The sequence below is a fragment of the Cyanistes caeruleus genome, chromosome 12, assembly GCF_971803275.1.
Source record: "Cyanistes caeruleus chromosome 12, bCyaCae1.hap1.1, whole genome shotgun sequence".
Classification (NCBI taxonomy): Eukaryota; Metazoa; Chordata; class Aves; order Passeriformes; family Paridae; genus Cyanistes; species Cyanistes caeruleus.
Window position 1 is genome coordinate 7,198,788 of NC_141712.1, and position 21,952 is coordinate 7,220,739.

Here is a 21,952-nt window from a genome sequence, read left to right on the forward strand (position 1 = left end):
GTTGAAGGTACAAAGTTGTATTGTGGTGAGTCAACGAAGCAAAATAACTGCAGCAAATTGAATAAACGAGTAAGCAAAAATGTCTTGCAAACAAATAATTTACTAAAAATACACCACCCTTTTGGACTGAATGTCTTCTGTGCAAGCACAACGGATGGCAGGCTGAAATAAAAAGTGAATGTGATCTATTCACAGGGATTTTGGCAGCAGAGCCGTGCTGGGGTCACACTGACCCTCTGTGCACGGCCAGCTGAAAACTCAGGAGAGGTTTCTCCTTTGGAGGGAGATAGAGGCAAAAGTGGGATCCTAACAGATTTGCTGCAATGACTGCTAGCAGCTAGGATGCTCTCTGCTCTTGTGCCTCCTCACAGGGATGAGAGTCCCTGGCAGGAGCAGAGCCCCAGCAGCCCCAGAGCCCTCCATCCAACCTTGCACCAAGGCACATAATCCTCACACTGTACTGACATCAGAGCTCAAGGAACACACACATCCAGTGTGTAAATCCCACTTTATGCCACATGGAAATGGATCTTTACTTCTCACCTGGAAGGATCTGCTAAGAGCTGTAGTAATTGTGAGGAAAAAAATGAATGGGGAATCACCATGAGGTACTGTATTCTCATGGCTCTAAAAGTGCTATTTGTAGCTTTGAATGTAGCACCCCTTTGGTGTTAGGGGTGGTTAAAATAGGACAGGACCTTTGCAGCAAAGGTGACAGGAATCCATTCCTTTACCCTATGAAGTGAAGAAATACCAGTGACAAAGTTACTGTGCAGCACTGACACTGTGGCTCTGAGCTTCTCTGAAGAACCACATGAATCTGGAGCACCATCTTGCACATCACTGATCCACCTGAGTCTGAAACACACAACCTGTTGGGAGCCAGAGATACATCAAGAGCAAGATGCTCTTTTCCTCTTGCTGCCTACAAGAAAATAGCATTACCATCCCCAGCTACAGCAGCACTTGGTGTGGACTGTGCCCACCTGGGCTGCAGCAGCTCAGGTTTCACTGCTCCCCACCTCATATGGGAGCATATACACAAACAACACCTGCAGGGGAAGGAAAACCTGGTGTAGTAAGAACATGGCTTTGGCTGATTTCTTTAACAAAAAGAGAGCTGAGCAAGAAGCACAAACAAAACCCTTCAGACCAGCAGTGCTGCAGAAGGCCCAGCTGTCTGGTGAGGTGCTCTTTGGCACTCTAAACAGAGGGATTCCTGCCACCCCCGGGTGGTGGCCACAGAACTGGCCCCAGCTCCAAGGGCTGAGTCCCAACAGCTCTGGGAAAGGGAGTCAAAGAAAATCTGTGGGTTTGTAATTCTGTGAAGGATGGATTTTGTTCCAGGCACCATATGACTCCTCTAGAAACATATAGCACAATCCCTTCAAGGTGAGAGGGCAAGCAAGGTGACCAGGGAGGGGAAAATAAATGAGTGAGCTGTAGCAGCAGGGACTGCAGAACACCAGAAAGCATGCTCAGGGAGGAAAGGGGGATGCCAAGGAAAAGAACTGCCTGTCTGAGGCAGCTCTGGGTTTACAAAGACCACCTGAAGCTGAGCTGGCAGGTGCACAGGGATGAGCTCAGCTCTTGACAGAAAGATGAGACATCATACTTTGTGTATAATTCCAACTGCAGTAACTTACATCAGTATTGAATTTAATTTGAATAATGTTAACAGTGTCTCAAACCCTTCAGAAGAGAAGTAGTTTAATGTCTGCAACATACACTAATGCTGGAAGAAAAATGACATGCTATTGTGTGTTCAGACATCCATAGTATTTGCTATTTGTTTGGAGTTTTATGAACTTGGGAAGACAGATGGAAATTTTTTTGTTAGAGCAATGCAAATGATAGCAACATTACTGGATGCCTTGTAGGAAGTCTCAGTGTGATAGCAAAGCCTCTAGATGTGAAATGTAAATTGAAATTAAGCTTTTCCACTGAAGAAACACAAACTAGATTGAGTCTGTCTTAGGAAAAAGAAAAAAAAAATCAAAAAAAAAAAAATCAGCAGCTTTCCTAGTTGACTGAGGGCACACTTCATCACAACACTATCTTAATGCAATGATCATGTTCTTGACCCCAAAGAGAGAACCCTGAGTGCCACACGTCCCACCACCGCTGCCCAGGAGCTGCCACTCTGTGAGGGCAAGAGGTGTTTTATCGGTTCTTTAAGTGCAAAGTGTGGGCATTGTCAAGACAAATCATTCTTCTCCCAGCTCTTCATAAATCACTTGGGACAAAAAAGCCTGCGGCCCTTAGATTTTGGGGTGCAGCTGCCGTGAGGAGATGGCTGCTGAGCCTGGTGGGAGCTGAGGGAAGCTGTTTCTGTGTTCCTGAGCGATGGCCCGGCCCGGCCCCGCTGTGAAACAGCCGTGCCCGGCTGCGGGAGCGGGCTCTGCCGCCACGGCCACGGCCCTGCCGCCGCCGCAGCGGAGCCCCGAGCAGGGCACAGCCAAAAAGGGGAAAAAAAAAAAAAAAAATAGTAAAAAGGAGTTCGTCCTCCTTGTTCGTGGGTTGTGAGCTCCCTCTTGTGGCTCTCTCAAAATTTCCACCTGTTTCCCAGCTCCCTGAAGCGATGTGGAGCTGGATGGGCAGCCACTGAGCTAATTCCTCACACAGCCCCAGAACAGCCGCCTTTAATTCCAGTAATTTGCTGCTTTACGTCTCAGGTTCTATTAAAAGTTCAGATGCAATAAATGTACGTTCTCTGCACACACGGGGAGCCCACAGCACTCAAATGAAAGGCAGCAGCTGAAGCATTGCCCGGTGCAGGAGCCTTGGCCTAGCCCTCGGCCTGCCCTGCTGCACAGCACACAGAGCAGCGGAGCACGGAAAGTCCTCTGGCAGCTCTCTTGGCTGCTGAGGGGTCCCTGCTACCCCCTCAGCTCCTGGGTGCCCACAGGGGACCACTCATCTGTTCTCTTTCCAAATTCAGGTCGGTGTTAGCATCACTGAGCACCACAGCCCTCCCTCGTTCCTGGGCTGCCCCCAGGCTGAACCAGCAGCCTGGCAGGGACCTCATCCCTCCCTGACCTGTCCCATCCAGCTCTGAAATCAGAGTCCTGCAGCTGATCAGGAAACGTTTGCATTACACCACTGCCAGGCCCCCTGTTTTCCCCAGTTATCCAGTTTTCTTTCTGAAGTATCCAAGTAGGCAACTTCTCAGGGAGAGGAAACAGAACTTTTGTAGATGGTTTCTCACTAGCCCCTTATAACCTGGAGGAGCCTTGCTGTGCCTGTTTGCTGCTACCCCAGCACCAAAGTGACCACTCAGTCCTCGTGCTGCAGGAATCCTGATGCTTCAGCAGCTTCCCCAGTCCTGACCCCTGACTCCCCCGAGCAGCAGCTCAGCCCACTGGCAGCACACACTTTTACATCTACCACAATGGCTACAGAAGGGTTTTTGGGACAAAGAGATAAAAATGCCTGGCTGAAGGACAGGTGTCCCTATAATATTTTATTTTTACACAGGTGCATTGTTTACCTCCATAAGAAGTCAAAAGGTTTGTTTCTGGTATTTTGCAGCAAAAGAAAAAAACCTTCACTAGGAGCACAGGGACAGGACTTATCTGTGGTTCAGCTAAAACTAGGTCCTGTCATATCACTTTCATTTTGAGTAAAACCAGCAAAGTTTCACCAAGAAAGGGAGGGAAACAGAGCTACGATATCCATAAAACACAACACCCACTTCCAATAAAACTGATCAACATGGAGCATTTGAAAGTGATCAGATGTCAAGGCATTAAATACATATATAAACAGCTCTGTACAGAATGTTTGGCAGGTTTGAACCCCAATATCGTGGAAAGGGTCCTCTCTTGAATGTACCCTCCTAGGAACTGCTTCATATGAAGATGAGAGAGGTGTAAAATGCAGAAGAGTGGAAATGTTGTAAGAAATGCTGCAGAAATTAGCTCTTGTTTGACAAGTGATTATGTTTCTTTTACAAAAACTAAATCAAAAAAGCCTTCACACTACAATCTACAGCTGAGTTTCTTCAAATGCTTGTTGGATGTCACTCCAAAAGCATATAAGCCAGACAAGCAAGCCTTACAAACATAGATATGTAATTCTTCATTCAGACACAGAACTATTGCTAAATAAGAAAAGATGGATGAGTGGCTGCAAAGAATGTGTGTCTTTCAAAGGGAAAGCTACCAGGCTAAGCAGCTCAGTACATCTGAAATCATGGGAGCCATACAAAAGTCTGAGAGTAAGTGCAGTTTCTATGAAAACCTCTGATATTCTGCAACTAGAATATTATGTGCCCTTTTTTCCACATCCATCCTGACCACAAAGTGCACGTGACATGACTTTGCGTGCATCATATGAGTTAAGGGCACATTAGCATTCCAAGACCTCTGCCTTGTAATGAAAAGAGGGAATCAAAACATTCAAGTTACACAAGAAAGAAAACTTATAAAACTGCCATCTCATGAATGTAATTTATTTGTTTGGAAAGACAAAGGATGAAACATTCCCACAGACTCACAAAGTCTCCGCAACCACAGGGCAGGGAAGCACATGAATATGCCAGGAAAGAAGTTTTCAATCCCTGGTGCCTCAGCTAACAAAGGGGAAGGAAACTTCTCAACCAATTGTGTTCTTCCCATTCCAAATTTAAGGGACCTATGAGAAACCCAGAGATATATTCACAAGATTTCCTCTAATAGACAGAAGACCTCAGATAGCCTTCAATCAGTTTTATCCAGTTTTGATCATATTTTTCCATTTCATTTCATTACAGAGAAAGAACATCCAGTACTTATATATTTCTTGGGCTAACTTTTCCTGTGTTAAAGCTGAGGATATCCTCACTCAATGTTTTATTTGCAAGCCCTTGAGAGGAGATGTGAAGCTTGTAAGCAATGCCACAGGCCTAAATATCCAGTAAGAGTGGCCCTTAAGCAGGTCATTGCACTGCCAAACACTACAGGTCCACATTTAGGAATAGGATGCCAACTGTGGGTGACTCATCTCTTGTGGAACTGAAAAAATGGAGGATGAATTAAAAGATAATGACTGCCACTGATGCCCAGATGATCACCACAGCCAAATGATTTTATGTCACCCTTCTCTTACCTATTAAAGCCCTGCTTTGAATGAGGTTGCAGCTCCACAAAGGGTCACAAGTGACATGCTTCTTCAAATGTGGATTTAAAAAGTCAGAACTGAAGCAAAGCTGCCCAGATAGCTGGATGTGTGTACACAAGTCCTGAACATACAGTGTCATAAATGAGGACGTCTCCCTCAGTAAGACATCTGAACAAACAGCAGGAGGAAAAGCTGATCATTGATACAGAAATCAGTTTGAGTTTTGGGGAAACACCTCACGGAAGTATATCCTGATTTTCCAACCAGACCAACTGAATTGCTTTCTACACTAGTAGAGAAACTGTGGGACGTGTGTGCAGACAGGGAGCAGGTCTGAGGTGTGTTGTACCTGTAGCATTTGGGAACCTCCATCTGTAGACCACAGAATCAGTTTTGGTGAATTTGGAAAAGACTTCCAAGATCATCAAGTCCGTCCTATGACTGAACACCACCGTATCAACCAGACCATGGCAATGAGTGCCACATCCAATCTTAAACACCTGCAGGGCCAGTGATTCCCCCACCTCCCTGGGCATCCCATTCCAAGGCATAGCTTTTCTGTGAAGAAACGCCTCCTAATGCCTAACCCAGACCTCCCCTGGACTATGCCCTATGTCCTATCACTAATTGTTTGGAAAAGAGGCCAACCCCACCTGGCTACAGCCTCCTTTCAGGTTGTTTTAGAGAATGGGCAGGGGGGGACAGTGCTGACAGCAGAGAAAGGAACCTAGGACAGCTAGGATACAGTGAAAGTGTCACCAAGCTGCTCCCACCCATGATGGACACCCAAACTGGCATATAAACATGTACTTATTGTCTCTTAAGATAATGTGATTGCAGAATAACCTATCTGAATACAGCATGCAGCCATCCTAAGAGCTTGAGAAAATGGCTTCTAAATACAGACGATCTAGAAATACTTCAATTTTTTTTAAAATTAATCTCTTTTGCCTCATCTTCCTTCAAAAACTGGTTACCATAAACAGGCAAAATTAAGTTTAATGAATAGTGATTTCACCAACAGGAAGCTCCAGCATGGTCATGGCTATGACTGGGTCACCTCTTGCCCAGGGTAGCAATAAATCCTTGCAGAAAACCATTTTTTGCAAGGAGATTTTTTTAAGAACAGGCTGCTTCAAAGAAGGGAATCAAATGCTGCATCCATTAGGGATGGGTCATAGAGTGAGCAAAGGCAGCATGGAGGGATTCTTCTTTCAATGAACTGGTGGGAATACATAGCCAAGATGTGTGTTTCTCTCTTCTCAGCAGAGCAGCAAGTTCAGACTGGGCCTCCTACATCCTGGATAAGTTTTCTAACTGCTCAACCAGCAGATAAAAGGGCTGTCATCTCCTTTTCTGCTCTTCTGACAGTCTGGCCCGCTTTTGTGCTTTGCTTTTTTTCCTTGTTTCCCCCCCTCCCTAAAATTACCTCATTTCACACAAAGCACAGCACTTTCTATGCTTCATACTATTAACCAAACTAGAAAAATAGGTACTTTTTGGTTGAGATTGATTTTTTTTTCTTTGCTTTTTTTTCTGCAAGACAGCCAAACCAAAAAGTCAATTGTTAGCACAGTCATAATAGGGACAGCAGTCTGCACTCAGCATTGTCGGTTAGAAAGCTGAGTGGGCCAATACCACATCCCCAAATTCAATTCCTACTTCCAAATTTGGTGAAAGAAAAGATCCATAATGACAGGGAACCCTGGATCCACAGACCTGTAAAAATCCTGTTGCCTCTAAATTCTATCTCAGCTTCACGGCTCAGGTCCCAGCCGAGTGCCTGCCCACATTTGCTACATGAACTTTTGCTCCCTCCCCAACTTGATTAAGAGCAAAGAAAGTAACAGATGGATCCATGCTGTTCCTTTGTAGCTGGGAGATTAATGTTTGCATTGCATCAGGCTGCTCGCGGCACACCAGGGAACGCCGCCTTGTCCCTGCCGCTGGCACCTGCGCCCGCTGCCTGCGATCCGTGCCCGAGGCAGACGGCCTATGTGAGGGAATGCAGGCGCTGTTTTCTTTGGCCTTTAAATACCCCCATGCTCGGGGAGCGTGACACGGTGTGAAAATGGCCGTGCCTCGAATGGCGAGCTTGGCTGTGCTTTGCCGCTCGCCGATGGCAGCTCAGGCTCAGGCTCAGGCTCAGGCTCAGGCTCAGGCTCAGGCTCAGGCTCAGGCTCTGCTGTGCATCACTGCTAAAAGGCTGTTGTCACCTGTCCTAGGGAAGGGCGTGAGTAAACAGACATGGGGCCTTTCCCCAGAGTGCTGAGCCCGTGGTCGCATCAACAGCAAGCCAGGATGTGCTCCAAACCTGCACCGGTAGAGCTAGAGGTCAGCTCCTGCCACTTGTCAAGGAAAAAAAGGAGGTTCAGGCCATCTCTGCATTGGGCACAGACAGCTCACCCCCCAGCCACCCTCCCCAGGCAGCAGACAGGAGCTGTGTCCCCACATTCCGCACCCAGGGGCCGACAAAGCAGTGGCACAATATCGGGGGTGATGAAAGGAGGTGGTTTTGTCTGTGCCATCAGGATTAGATGCTGTGGGTGCCAAGCTGCAGGAGCCTGCAAAGCCTCAGGCCCTGGCCCTCCGGGATCCAGACTGAATAGGGCTTTGAGTAACTTACAACTTAAAAACTCAGACAAAAAAACTAAAGACAAATCGAAGCCAATATTTACTCAGAAGGTTGTATTATTCCCTGTAGCTTTCACTGATTTACCCAACAGTTAGAGCTTTCCTTCCCCAGTGCAAAAGGCACTGTTCTCCCCTGGGTATTATGACAGATTTTTGCACTGTGTTCTGGATCTCCAGCTGATTAAAGACAAATGTATTCAGAGAAGTCTCATCCCAGCTGAGCCAGGCTAGTGATGATGGGCTGGGAGACTGGACACTGGGGTGACACTAGGGTGACACCAGGGAGGGCATTGGACAGGCTCAGGGGATGTGAAGCTTGAAGAAGAGTTCACCACAAACACTTATTTCATCTTTTCTCTGTGAAAGAGAACAGACTTTACATGATTTACTGAGAAATCTGTGAATTTTAATAACCACTCCCATTTATCAGGACATCTATCATTTATCAGACATCAGGACTGTATCTTTTGCAGCTGTTTAAAAACAGTGCTTTCAAATCAGTTTCACCATAGACTTAAAAAAAGCCTAAAACAAAATCAAAAACCAAAAACCAGCCATATGCCTACTTGACCTAGGATACATAAACCTGTTGTTCAGTCCACAGGAGGGATTACAGCATTACTTTTTAGTAAGTTGCTTTTCATATGGAAATTTCTTTTCACAGTAAAGCTCTGTATTTAATGGCATCAACATAAAAAACATCCCTATTTTTAGTTCCCTGATCGTGGACATATAGATTTTTATAGTGTCTGCAAGCATACATTAACGTTAATTTCCCCATTCTCCTTTGTACTTTGTTAATGTCACAATCTGCTGTAAAACCTTGCCAAGTTTCTTAACTGTCATGTTAATTTCGAGACCCAGTCTGCACTCTCTGACATTTCAGGACAGAACATGGCAGTAAAAATAGATTAAAACAGCTTATAAGTATTATAAAATCTAGAACTTTACAGATGGTGGAATTATATCTCCTGAATGGAAATTTTAGCAACTCAGAACACAATAATATTAGAATAGCCTATTGATTTCTAAGACAAATATTTTCAGAAGTAAGGTAATGGCGTCTGAATAGTGGGCAAAGCCCACAAAAATGTAGGAAAGTTGAATGGGTTTTTTCTTTCTTTTTTAAAGCATCACTGTGAATGTGCATATCGTGTTGGTGCTAGTATTAAGTTTCAAAGCTTTTCTGTGCCATATAAATAAAGGACATAATAAGATCTTGATTTTATTCATGGTTAGTTCAAAGTTCACACAAATTATTTCACACAGGGGATTTGTCTGAGGGTTTTGGCATTATAGAAATGCATTAATGTACTTTAGATATTAAATGACAATGCCACATGGTAAGAAATTTGCACGAATGAACAGGAAATTAGACACTGTTTCTTTTTTTTTAACTGATTGCTAAAGAATGCGCTGTTTGAACATGGACTATCCATTTCAAAGGGAAGCTTTTGCTGATTTCAGGAAGTTTAAAATCAGCTAATCAGAAAGTAATACAAAGTTAGAGTTAAATATTTTTTTTAAAGGAAACTGTTTCTTTAAAAAAAATCCTTTCCCCTTTTCTTTAAGGAGTACTTATTATTTCCATCATCCTTGTTGAGTTGTTGATGAATAGCTCACATCGTTTGCCAAGCTCCACCCTCTGTCTTTTTTCTAAACCCTTTACTCATTATTTGCTCAGTCTTTTTCCCACAGCCTAGACAGCCTGTCAAGGCAGCTTAAATAAAACACTGTATTAACATTAGGAAATGGCATTCAGTTCCCAATTGATCTCCTAATACTTTATGTTGAAATGATAATTGGTACAGTCTTCATTGAAAAAAAAGAGAGAAAAACTACTTTTCAGTCACCACAAGGTATTATCTTAGCTAATGTATTCACAACCAAACAGATACATTTTTAAAATCTCCCCATCTGCTGGAGACTGCAGTTCACAATTCTTTTCAGCTGACATAATCCAGATTGATTCGTTCAGCAGATAAAATTCAGGCCACTTCTGCCCTTTATAGGAGCAACATAATACCAGTCTTTATTCAGTAACAATGTAACATAATGGGATCGGAATGTGCAAAATGACTGTTCTTAAATTACTGTGACACACAAGGGTCCAACACAAGCTGTGGTTTAATGTAAAAAATCATTAGGCACAGATTACTAAAGTGGTCCTGCATTAACAAGGTCAAACTGAGACGGTTTATGATATTTTTCACAAAGAAAAAAAAAAAAAATAAATGTTTGCTAATATATAGATTATGAATGCATTTTTAAGAGGGGAAAAATCTGCAGGTTTTTGAGGTTTTTTTTCCCATGAAGAAAGCACTGTTTATTCAATAATGAGTGCAACAGTTAAGGATTCTATAAAGACCTTTTCTGCAGAGCCAAGTTAATCTATTACACACTGAAGCGCACACACAAAAAATCTAAATATCAAAAGGTTGTCAAGAGAGTTGCCAGAAACGAATATTTTTGTGCACTGCTATATCAAACAAATTTTGAAGACAGTAGGATTATTATTAACCCATTATAGCACTTTTCTTTTTGATGTAGCTAGACACCACTAGAAGGAATTGAGCAAGGTTCCACACCAATGCAGGGGTTTTGCATCTTTGAAAATCATCAATACTTAATAATACATCTCTCATAAGCTCACCCATCAAACTGTCTGCACAAAAACAGCCAAAGTGAAGAGACACAGTGAGCTCTGTCCTTAACAGACAGGTCCTTGCACCTTGAGATTCTGATGACCATCTAAGATCATTTAATGTAAGGATTTTCTTTGTACAGCTGTTTCTTCCTACCTGATACAATCAGAATTTTAAAAAAGTATTACTTAAGAAATGCACAACATCTCATACAGTAAAATAATGGACTAAATAAACTATTTCCCAACTTATCAATAACTCTGCTGGTGTTTTCCTCTTGCCTTTGATTTGGAGGCTAACAGTGAATGAAACCCAGCATTGCAGACAGCTTGCTTGTGCAAGGCAGCCCTTAATGGAAGCTAACCCAAAAACATCATAGCTCAGCTCCTGGGAGGAAAGGTGGTATTTAGAAGAAAAGAATAAACCATTTCTACCCTGGTCTGTATCTGGGGCTCCAGATCAGGTGCCCCTCACTGGATGGAGGGCCTAAATTCCCCACATCCCACTATCCCATTTTGACCTTGTAAACAGTGAGAGTCGAGCTTTGCTGTCCCTTGATACTGTGCTAAACTGCTAGAGATGGGCAACTGTTGAAATCAGAGGCTTCAATTTAAGGTACAACTCATTTGTGCTGGGCGTACAAGCAACAGCTGTGTCCGTGAAAAGGGAGAGTCCCATTTGCGTGACACATCCTCAGGTGCCCATTGCAGACCCCTACAGAAACAGCCTCCAGAAGCTCAGCTGGGTGATGACACCTAGCAGACCCTAAGGATAGCTGGGAAGGAATGGGTTGATTTAGAAATTCAGTGTGAACATGTCTGGCTTCTCCATGAAGGTGGGTGGTGGTCAAACCTGACCCTGCTAAGGACAGCCTTTCACTGGCTCAGCACCAGGTATCCACAGTACTACAATTGAATCAAAAACTGCTGGCATGAAACACTTTCTTTCAAATTCCTATAGTTTGGGTCATTTTCCAGCAAAACACTGAAATGTCTCCCAGTCAACTCCATCCAAAGCAGTGTGAAAAGTGAATATGACATAACTCATAACAAGACCATAAAATAAGCTTGTGTCTTCTAAATAAGAAATGTATTTAAATGACACATGTTCTGCTAAGGTGGACTTCATAATCATAAAATATGGTAGTTTTAAAAAGTAATGAAAACTAACTGCATTCCTCCAACAGTCTTGGAAACTCATTACAGTCAAATATTTACATATTCTGGTGAACTTAGGATGTCAATTTTGACTACACAAATCCAATAACTGAAACATATGGCCTTGAATCCTGCAATCAATATAAACCTTTTAGAGCCCAAGCTTCAAAAAATTATATCAAATATATATTCGATGAGAAGAAGGTTAATTGACTAATTGATTACTCAGTTACAATTAAGTGCTCTTCAGATATCTTTGGGAAATACCGAGATATAATAGTGATAGATATTTATTTGTTTATCAGCTCCCTGATTTATAGCTATCATTTATTTTTTATTTCCTAAGTCAATTTTTACATTTATGTATTTTAACAGTATAGTCCCTGGTGAGAATCAATATACATGTTTTTTTCACCACAGGACTATCAAAAGTTAGCCCAGAAATCCATACCTAACAATTCAGCCAATTTCAGTGCAGATTTCAGCCTGATAAATACCTTGCTAAAATATTCAGACTGTCTCCAGATGGCAGTTATGGAGAGGGAACATGAAATATGTGTAGCAATAAAGGTTAACCAATACTAACCATGCTGATAAACTCTGAACTTAACAACAATTAAGAGAAAAGATGGCCCTTGGAAATAAAAAAAAAAGGCAAAGTGTGCTGTTTTCATGTTTTAACAAAGTACTATTTCTTATCAAAGTACAAACGCATTCATAAAAGTCCCACCCCTACAGCAACAGCCAAGAGGATCTTCGGGATCTCTGGGGCATTTTAAAGTTGACTAAACGATAAATCAGATAGAATCAGGCCTTCAGAGCTGTCTGCACAGAAGAATACTGTTAACTCTTTAGTACTACTAACATTATTTAACATTTATTCAGCAATAGCACCCATGTTCTCAGTAAGGAGGAGAACATTGTTGTGTCACACACTGTAAATTTGCAGGTACACATAAATTATTTGCAGATACATACAAACATATCCAACAGGCCCATCATCTGGTGACTGATGAGCTAAATAAGGCTGGGTAAGATTCATTAAAATATGTTAAATTCTTCTGGAGATGGTCAGATAAATTACAAAATCCTCACTGCTAGATGTGAAGGCTTTTAACTCTTTCCTGCATTCACCTCCAAACATTAGGTTAGCTACCACAAAACTCTGCTTAAATGGCAACAGACACAAAGCCTCATATCTTTGAGGGTAGAACTCTGGATTAACTTCAACACTTGATGGCAATTCTATACATGGTGTATAATAAAGAAAGGTACTACATTGCTGAGGCAGTATTTCAAATATTTTTGATTGGTGCCTCAGATTACAGCATGCAGTGATAAGGATGAAGAAAACAATTTCACATTCTCACTGAACAATAAACTCTTATTTTGGTGACTGTCCTGTAACTACAAAGGCCCAGAAAGGGATGTGTTTCAGGGCAGATAACTTGAGTGAGGCACGAGGAAGACTGAAAAAGGAAAAATTCACACTTTCCTTTTCTTAGTGTAAGTACCTGCTACGCCTAACCCTCAATATGTTCAAGAACTTGTAGGAGTTATCTTTCCCAAGAAAGTGAGCTTACAATTAGATCAGTGCAAGCTTCAAGTACTGGATTCTCCCTTCCCTATCCTCTGCCTAACAGCAGCAATGCCAGACATGGGACAGGATGTGCCTGGGCCCAAGAGCACTAAAATCTCAAACTCTGCTCCTTGACTTGAAATTCACACTTCTGGGCTGAAATTCATCACTAAATTCTTCGTTCTTCTAGTCTTCCACCCTACGGCAGTCCAAGCGAGACAGAGCTAGATCTTCCAAGGCCTGTGAAGTGATTGTGGATTTTCACTGGTATGGCTGAGAACAGAATGTGGCCTTACAAGGATATTATTTTTTTTTTATCATGAGCTTTCAAAGCACAACATGGACACCAGGCATAAAACAAACCCTCTTTACACACACAGCATGTCAGGGGTGACGCGCGCTTTGTGTCGGGCCTCCTAACGAGATGACAGGCGCTGCTGTCCGGTGACAAAACCACATGACAGCGAGGTGTCACAGGCAGGGAGTGCAGATGTGTCACTGCTCTGCCACTCAGCCAGGAATGACATCTTTTGAATCCCAAGAGACAACGTGGAGGGCGAGCCAGCCTCGGTGTGCCGGGTGCCCGCTCAGTGGTATTGACAACGATTCCATGTACATCCGTCGTGGGGGAACACTGAGGTCTAAAGACAGCAGACTTCAGATTCCATCCTGAGATAACACCAACAGACCAAGAATTGCTGTGAACAATAGATTTCAGAAAAGGAAGCCAATATTCTATATTTATGCTCAAGGCTTCAAATTTACCAAAAAATTCTGTGTTTTTTTTTATTTTTTTTAATGCTCCATATTCACATCCTACACTACGGAGAGAATTATTCAGAAAGACACATCATTAAAATTCTTTACAAAAGAATTTATCATATAAAATAAGAACATTTTATATTAATTAGTCCTGATTTGAAAGGCCATAAATTAGCTTTCTTTTGAGTATGACCAAAGATAACATTATAAGCTAAGTCCTGGGGGACAGCACAACACTAACATTATCTACCTCATTTCTGAAGCAGGTCACATACTTTTGTGGCTAATTTTACTTAAATACCCTCCAATATTTTCCAGACTTTGTGGAAGTTTATAGAACATTTTATGAAATCAGCACCAATTTAAAAAAAAAAATCACAAAAAAGGCAGAGAGACAAACTCACTGCATTTTACAGGTCGTGGCACGTTCATCAGCACACCGATGTTATTCATAGTCACTGGTCTCACGTAAGTAGGTCATTGGACCTACTTGCCCTTTTCAGTGATCCTGAAATATGGTGGCGTACTTGAAAAGCCATATAGAAATGTGGGGCTCTCCTGATAAATCATCCCAGGATCAGCTGCTGGCTCTTGCATTCAGATTCAGGGAAGTGACAGCTGAGTCCTATTAGCAGAGGTGGGGAACAGGGAGCAGGGGTCGAGGGGGCAATTAGCTCCTGCTGTCCCTTGAAAGGGATTCTCCCTTTGCTGGCAGAATAAGGAAAGGTTGAGGTGGAGACAAACCCTTAAGCAAATGCCTGGAAACGGCAGCACCCTTTTGTGAGAGGAGTGTTTGGGCTGGAGAGAAAGACAAAGTAGGAGAAAGGGGGAGGTTGGGAGCTCACCCAGGAAGGCAGTTAAGACTGACTTTTTGCAAAGGTGAATAAATCCCTCTTTCTCCTGTCCAAGTCAAAGGGGAGAGAGGAAAAAAAAAGAAAAGCAGAGAAAGAAAGCAAATAAGACTTCTTATTCTACACTGCTCCTTTCCAGGAGTCACTAACCCTTCACCTACTCTGCCAACCAAGCCATCAGCAGGTGGGAAGGCTGCCTTGGGGCCACGTGCTCTTAGCTTCAGTGCTCTTTCTCCAAACCAGCACGGCAGAGAAATAGCTATCTGGGTATAACTGTGTATAACTGATGTAGGGGGCAGGTGCATAGTTAATGTCAGCTAAAATCTCTGCCTATGTGATCTCATCACACCCTGCTCTTAACTACATAGAGCCCTCTCACCTCTGATGTCTTCTCTTGCACAATACCTAATAAAACAGAAGAGACTGGTTTAATTTTGTATGGGGTTCTTTCTCCAGGAAAAAAAAAAAATCTCAGTGTCTCAAGAAGGCAACAAAAAGTCAACTATTAGGTATCCAAGGTTTAAAAAAAAAATAAATGAAAAAAAGAGATTTAAGCTATCAAAACCTTTTCAGCTGCATGAATTGTGTATGTTAAGAGGCCTGGAAACTGCTTCATGTGCTTCACCTCCTGCTGAGCAGTTTTTATGCTGACAGGACTGAAGATAGGTTTTCTAGCTCATAATATCACAAGGAAAATGCTATAATAAACTAAGACATCTCTGATCATATGCTAAAGGTGCACATGTAATGTGCTCATGATAAATCCATTCATCATTAGAGACAAGTTTAAAATACAATTGACTTGTTCCAGATTCCAAAAACTTATCTGTTTGCTGAACTAATTCATATATGCCCTGAATTTTCAGTGTTTAGCTGTTCCAAAGTAAAGTGAAACTTGTCTGAAAACATAGATTTAATTTGTTTGTGGTGAAGAACACATGTAAGCACATTTAATATGTACAACTTGTATCTGCAGCATCAGCTCAGGTTAGGAATTTGTAATGCATACTTGGCCTAAACATGTTGAAACTCATCAGCAGGTTTTTTTTTATGAATCTGGATACTGCATCCTCAGGTCAAGTGCACAGAGTGAAAAATCCCATCTCTGGTTAAGTAATTCACATGCTTCTCTGTAGAAAACAGTTAAATGAAACTGAGGGTGAACATCCAGCACATAAAACAAGTTCAAAAATAGCCTCTCCATTATGGATCTATCTGGTGATTTGAAATCTGCAGGAAAAAGACCTGGGTGTTTGTCTAAACCTTTGTCTTCTGATCTTCCTCCTGGCTCCTTAAATGTAGAGCTTTATCCAATGCAGAGCTGTATTCTACTATGTGCAAAGTAAAATCTTTCACAATCTGATTTTGATTTTTTTTATACTTTCCAAAGACAAGTAAAAATTTAGTTTCCAGTGTTGAATAAATTAACTACTGTAACTCTGCCTGGGCAAACCCAAACCTTAAAAAGTGATCAAGTTCACTAATTTGGATGGACTAAAAATTCCTAAATTATTAAAAATAGATACAACCCTTGTATTTCAAAACTTAAAGCACTTTATAAAAAAATTGTCCACCACAACTGTTTAATATTTCAAACCTTACAATGCTAAGCTCAGATATGAAAATGGAGACCCAGTATCCTTCCAGCTCTATTGCATCTTCTGCATATTTTATACATTTCATTGTATCATTAGTTATATCACATTTTGCTACTGCTAAATACAACTGGACTCATTTTTCAATGCACGCCAACATTTCATAATGACAAATAAAGACATTTTAATTTAAAAGTGAGGAGAACAGAATGTCCTACAAGTATTCCATGCAACAGAGGGGCTCTCTGAAATAATTCCTCTCTCTTTCCAGAGTGACAGGGTATAACAGATTCACTGCTTCCACACTGAGAATCTTGCAGGTTATCCCTGACTCGTGAAAATAACATTTCTGAATTCACTTCTCTTAATGCATGAAAATTACCCCTGCCCTGCACAAACCTGTAATAAGAAGCAAGCAGGACAGTGGGACTGAAGAAATTTAACCTTTGAGTGCCCTGGAAGTCCATGGAGTTGTGGTGAAGCTCTTCCATGGCACCACATCACACCATTTTTTGTAGTCAGAGAGAGGCAAAATAGGAAAAAAAAGTCCCCGAGGTCTGTCAGTGGGTCTCAGCTTTACCAGTGCAGCCCAAGCCCTGCTGCAGATCCCCCTTGTGTCCTCTGCCCTGGTCACCTGCAGGCTCCTGTCACCCTGGGGCTGTTCCTGCCACAGCTCCTGTCCCTCAGCACGGCACAGAGCAGTGACAAACCCACAGCACCTTCCCCCAGGTGTCAACAAGGGGAGAGCCATCAGACAGACAACAGGAGAATCAAGGGAAAATAGTTTACATTTTTAAGTGAGTTCTTGATTAGGTTGTGATCTTTTGGGCAAAGAATTGTTTTTTTGATGATATTTGTACAGCACCATTCAGGTGGAGACCAAAATTCTGAGACTTTAGGTTACCAGCTAGCGTTGGTAAACAGAAATGTTATATATTCTAGTTTGAATGCACATGTTCACCCTCCTCCTGTTGCTGCACACTGCTCCTCAAGGAAGGGGAAGGTGTCCATCCTGTGTGCTTGGGACTTAGTGCTGTTACTCTAAGGAGGCTCATTGTGTTAGCACCAAATTCTGTAACTCAGAAACATGGACAGGCCCTCAGAGTTAGGCTTGAGTCCATCACTCCTGTGGAGGCACAGCATGGAGAAAGATGTGAAAGGTTTTGGGGAGAGTTCAGAGACTTCCCTTACCCTGAACAGGGCAAGAAACCTTGAAAAGTCCACAAAGTCCCGAGGCAGGTTTAACAAGCGCTGATCAGCTTCAGCAGAGAGTTTAGGCTGTGGCAGGACCCACATTATGTCTAGTTTAAATCCAAGAAAATCAGAAGGGGAGGGGGAAATTAAAGGTTAGCTCTGAGTATCAAGCAAGACATGTTTTTTTATAATGTAGCCTTAATGAGTTTTACCATCCTATATCTTCTGACATTTTAATAACTGCTAAACCCCTGAAAGTCTCCAGAGGAGGTGCACTGATACTATGACAAGCATAAAATAAATGCATAGACAGACAGACAGATATAAATGATTTCTTTTTACTGATGTATGCGTGTATATTTGTATAATAATATAAAGCTTTCAGGGTATTTTACCCCTATTCAGCACAACAACATTTACTTCTATCAGTCTAATCATAAATACAATTATTCTTGAGTACTCTATTACAAAAACCAATAAACTAGGCCTCAATAGAGATTCTGAAATTACTTAACTTTTCTTTAGAAAAATATTAAAACAGTATTATCACATCAATGAGAAGAAAAGACAGGAAGATAATAAAGTTATGTTAAACCTCCCTGTATTTACTCATGTGTGAAACAGTTATGTCTGGTCACATAATTGCAATGGTTCTGAGAAATATTTCATATTTTATAATGAACATTAAAAGAGTTTGTGGATCATTACTTTATATGAGTTCCAAAGTTATTACATAAAACCCAACAGGAATGGTTATAAATTATTTGATCCTCTAGACTGGCCTTGGTAAACATAACATGAAGGCTGAACTATCTCAGCAGATAAGATTCACACTAACAGGTAAAGTGCCACTACAGTCAAAAAAAAAGAAGAAATACCTGGGTAGGTACTTGTAAACAAGACTCTTAACTTTTTTCTGTGTTGTTTCAAAGAAATCTTTTTCTTTGTGAGCCAAAGCCATTAAAAAAAAAAAAATAAGAAAAGCTTTTAATAGAACAAAAGAAAACTTGCTCACAGTCATGGACAATCATCTACCAATTTGGCATTATCATAACCGTGGCCCTAAAGTCACTGGCAGATTATTGAACTTACAGCTCAGTATGTGTTTAAGACACTATACTTAGCCATGAAATAATATCTCAGGCAATTATTTGATTTTTCAAAGAATCCTGAAGAGCAACTCATTGAAATATGAAAAATAACAAAAAAATTACACTTTAAACAATTATGAAGAATTTTTTTCTTCAAACTCCAATGGGCAGCAACATTTTAATTAATGAGTGATCATTTGCTCCAGAGATAAATGTAATACTAAATGAATTCTGGTGTATTTCGCCCTCTCAGCTCCTCTTTGTCTCTAGCTCCTGTTCTTTGTGTCAAAGTACTTTGTGGATGTTTTTGTTTTCTTCTGGAAACATCTTCTAAGAATATTAATATGGAGAATTATACAGTTATGCATGCACAACATTTAATAAGACTGGAAAACTTGTTTAGATATTCTGGTCAATTTACAACATATCTTTAATGCAAATCATATCTGAGGCTCAAATCCTGCGAATTTCTGCTCGGCGTGCTGTGTGTTTCCGCGTGCAAGAAGACCCTCTCCTTGAAGGAATTCCTGGGGAGCACATTTTGGCTCAGGGAGAGGGAAGCCTGGGTGGGGTGATGGGGTCTGTCCTGGCTCCCTGCCCTGCTGTGGGTTTCCAAGCCCTGCTTGGTGGGCTGGAGGTGGGCGCTCCGACAGACAGAGCCCAGCTCGGGACCTGCTGCAGGACCTGCTGGGGCACGGCACCGTCAGGCCTCACTGACCACTTCCAACTTTTTTTTCCCTTCCAGAATTCCAGGAGTTGTATTGAAACACTAAACCACGCTGCCAGAGGCACTTAGCCTCTGCAGTCTTTCATCACAAAACACTTAGGCATGAAAATTTCCTGCCTTGCGGCTCATCTGGCTGGCTGATGCCAGGAGTGCCTGCTGTGCCCTGGCCCTGCTGGAAGAGCTGCCAGGGTGGGCCATGCTCCCACCTGGGAGCATCTCCTCCACAGAGAAGCTAGAGTTCATTTTTAGGTTTGATATTACCGCCTGTGTGACAACTATCCCTTTGGGAAAGCCCACGATGAGCCACCCAAAACCATTCTGTGCTCTAAACTGCTTACAGTTATCACTGAGCAATTTTTTTAGCTCTACTAATTCTCTGTGTTACCTTGCTCAGTTCCTGCATGATGGTTATCCACTGCCCAAATTTTTCAAGCTGAAAGTCTTTGCACTGCCCTCACCTTTGCCTCGTTGTTTCTTTTTCTGAAGGGACTAGCTGCTTCCATTTGTCAAAGTAGTATCCAATTTGTTAAATAACTTCCTTTTAACTTTTTGGCTTTTCAGGAAATTTCGAGGATGAGTGAGCCTTTATAACCTCACCTGGAAATTCTCCCTGTTTTCCCAGATTCTCTGAATTTTTAAATTCTGTATTCTGACTTCTAATAACATTTCTTTGCATTAAAAATATACAACCTGTAGTATCAACACTGAAGGATTTTACAGAAGACTCGACCCAATGTGTGCCATAAACACAACTCTGTGTGAGCTGATGGGGACAGGCATGGCTTGTGAGAATGAGGCAGAAAAACTTTTAGGGCTAATCTGGGGAAGGCAGCAGGCTGTTTGAAGTACTTTGCTTTTTTAGAGCTAAATCTGTTTGTCTCCGTTTTTCTGTGACCAGCATCTCCAAGCCATCTGTGTCGCATCCTCTAGGTGGTGCTGATACTGCACAGCTCCCGCTTCCCCACACAATGAAAACATTAATTTGCTATGAGATAATTTTTGACGTAAATGTAAAATGGTGCCCATTCGAACTCAGTAATGAAGCATGGTGCATTTCTACAGCTCCTAATTTGACTAGTTAAATGACTCCATTACGTGTCTAACAGACAGAAGCAAATAATTTCTGGTCAGTTGACGCTCACTTATCCGTATCATTTTACCCTGAAAATAAAGTCTCTAATCTACAGTTTCTTTGTCTTAGTTTTTTTTAATATTATTAAAGCAAACATGCTTAAATAAGAGAGATTAAACCAACACAAACTAACAATTAAGGCTACAATACAGAAATCAAGTTTATATAATGTGGGAGGATGGATAAAAAAATTAAAATTAAATAATAAATTAAATGACTGCTTATCTGTGTTATGAGATTTGACAACATTGCTATTTAGGAAAAGGAAAACATCTATCTATCTTCCTCAAATTTTGAAAACCACTTTAAATGCAGCCTGCAAGTCTGCCTATAAAACTTCCCTGCACAACTTTGAGAATGTTTGGAAAGACTCTTTACAGTACAGAGCAATAAAATAAAAATGTTGCCTTAATAAATATCAGGTGATGAATAATTTTGCCCCGAGGAAAAAAATGGTTAATGCTGAATCTTAATGTTCCTCATCTAAACGCTTTTTTCTTCCTGCTAAAAACAAGTTTAGAATTAAAGCATATCACTTTACACATATTGCATGCATATTAGTGAGACACAGCTGCTTATGCCCTACTCTTAAGAGCCATATGATTAAGTTATGGGATATCAGATAATCCAAAGTCCCTTTCTATTGGCCACCTTTTGCAGACAAAGGCTTTTTAGTTTTAAGTCCATTTAATGACAGAATGTCCAATTCTATAAATGTGTGAGTAATTCCAGTGGAACACCTGTGGCTCTCTCTGCTAGAATACAGAAGGAGAGATATAAAATGTCATTACAGTAACATTCAGTGTCTGACTTTAGCAAAAAATATTCGCAATCAAGGCTGCCACTCCATCCCTGATGTATTCCATCATGCTCGGGTTTCCATGGTCTCAGGGAAGTGAGTGTGAGCTTACATACCATATGTGGCACCAGCCTTCCTCACAGTGGGGTGAGCTAAGGACAGAGCAGCAGTCTTCTGGTTGAAGTCACGGGTCCTGTGGGCTCATTTCCACCATGGTTTGTGGGGACAGAGGCATGTGACTCTCAGCATTATTTGCAAGGGAAAAGTAAAAGTGTTCATACTACTCTTAAATACCAACCTCTACTACCCCCAGATCCTATACTTAACCTTATTTTCATAGATTATTTCCTTATCTCGCTAAAGATTTAAACACTATTTGAGCAAGTTTTGTATGATTACAAGTTTCCTAGTGACAGGGAAGAGGGAGAAACAGATTTTGGTGCATCTGGTGAAACATCCAGAAAACCTGAGTTTTCTATTGATGTTGTTTTTGCAGTCGTGACAGTGGAAATGTTATGACCCAAATCTAACCATGGAGAGTTACATTAAAATTAATGGACTTCTTCATAGTAGCCATTCTTCAAACAGAAGCAGCATTCAAGGAGTTAGAGCTGGATTTACAACTAAAATATAAAGCTCAATATTGATGTTCAATTTCAGCAGGGTTAATTCTGAGAGCATGCTGG

At 41.5% G+C, this 21,952-nt stretch overlaps 1 protein-coding gene and 1 long non-coding RNA gene across 13 annotated transcripts in view; both read right to left on the reverse strand.

Moving 5' to 3' along the window:
* Positions 1–21,952, reverse strand: part of ZNF536 (zinc finger protein 536) — a 340,334-nt gene that overhangs the window by 30,832 nt on the left and 287,550 nt on the right. The gene's annotated exons all lie outside the window — the stretch shown is intronic.
* Positions 8,931–14,629, reverse strand: LOC147650834 (uncharacterized). 2 transcript variants are annotated; one of them, XR_015275204.1, is made up of 2 exons: positions 14,282–14,629; positions 8,931–13,784 (listed from the first exon to the last, which is right to left on the reverse strand). It is a non-coding gene; the product is annotated as an uncharacterized LOC147650834 (long non-coding RNA). The 2 variants fall into 2 exon arrangements; XR_015275205.1 differs by having other exon boundaries at positions 8,931–13,813; positions 14,282–14,426.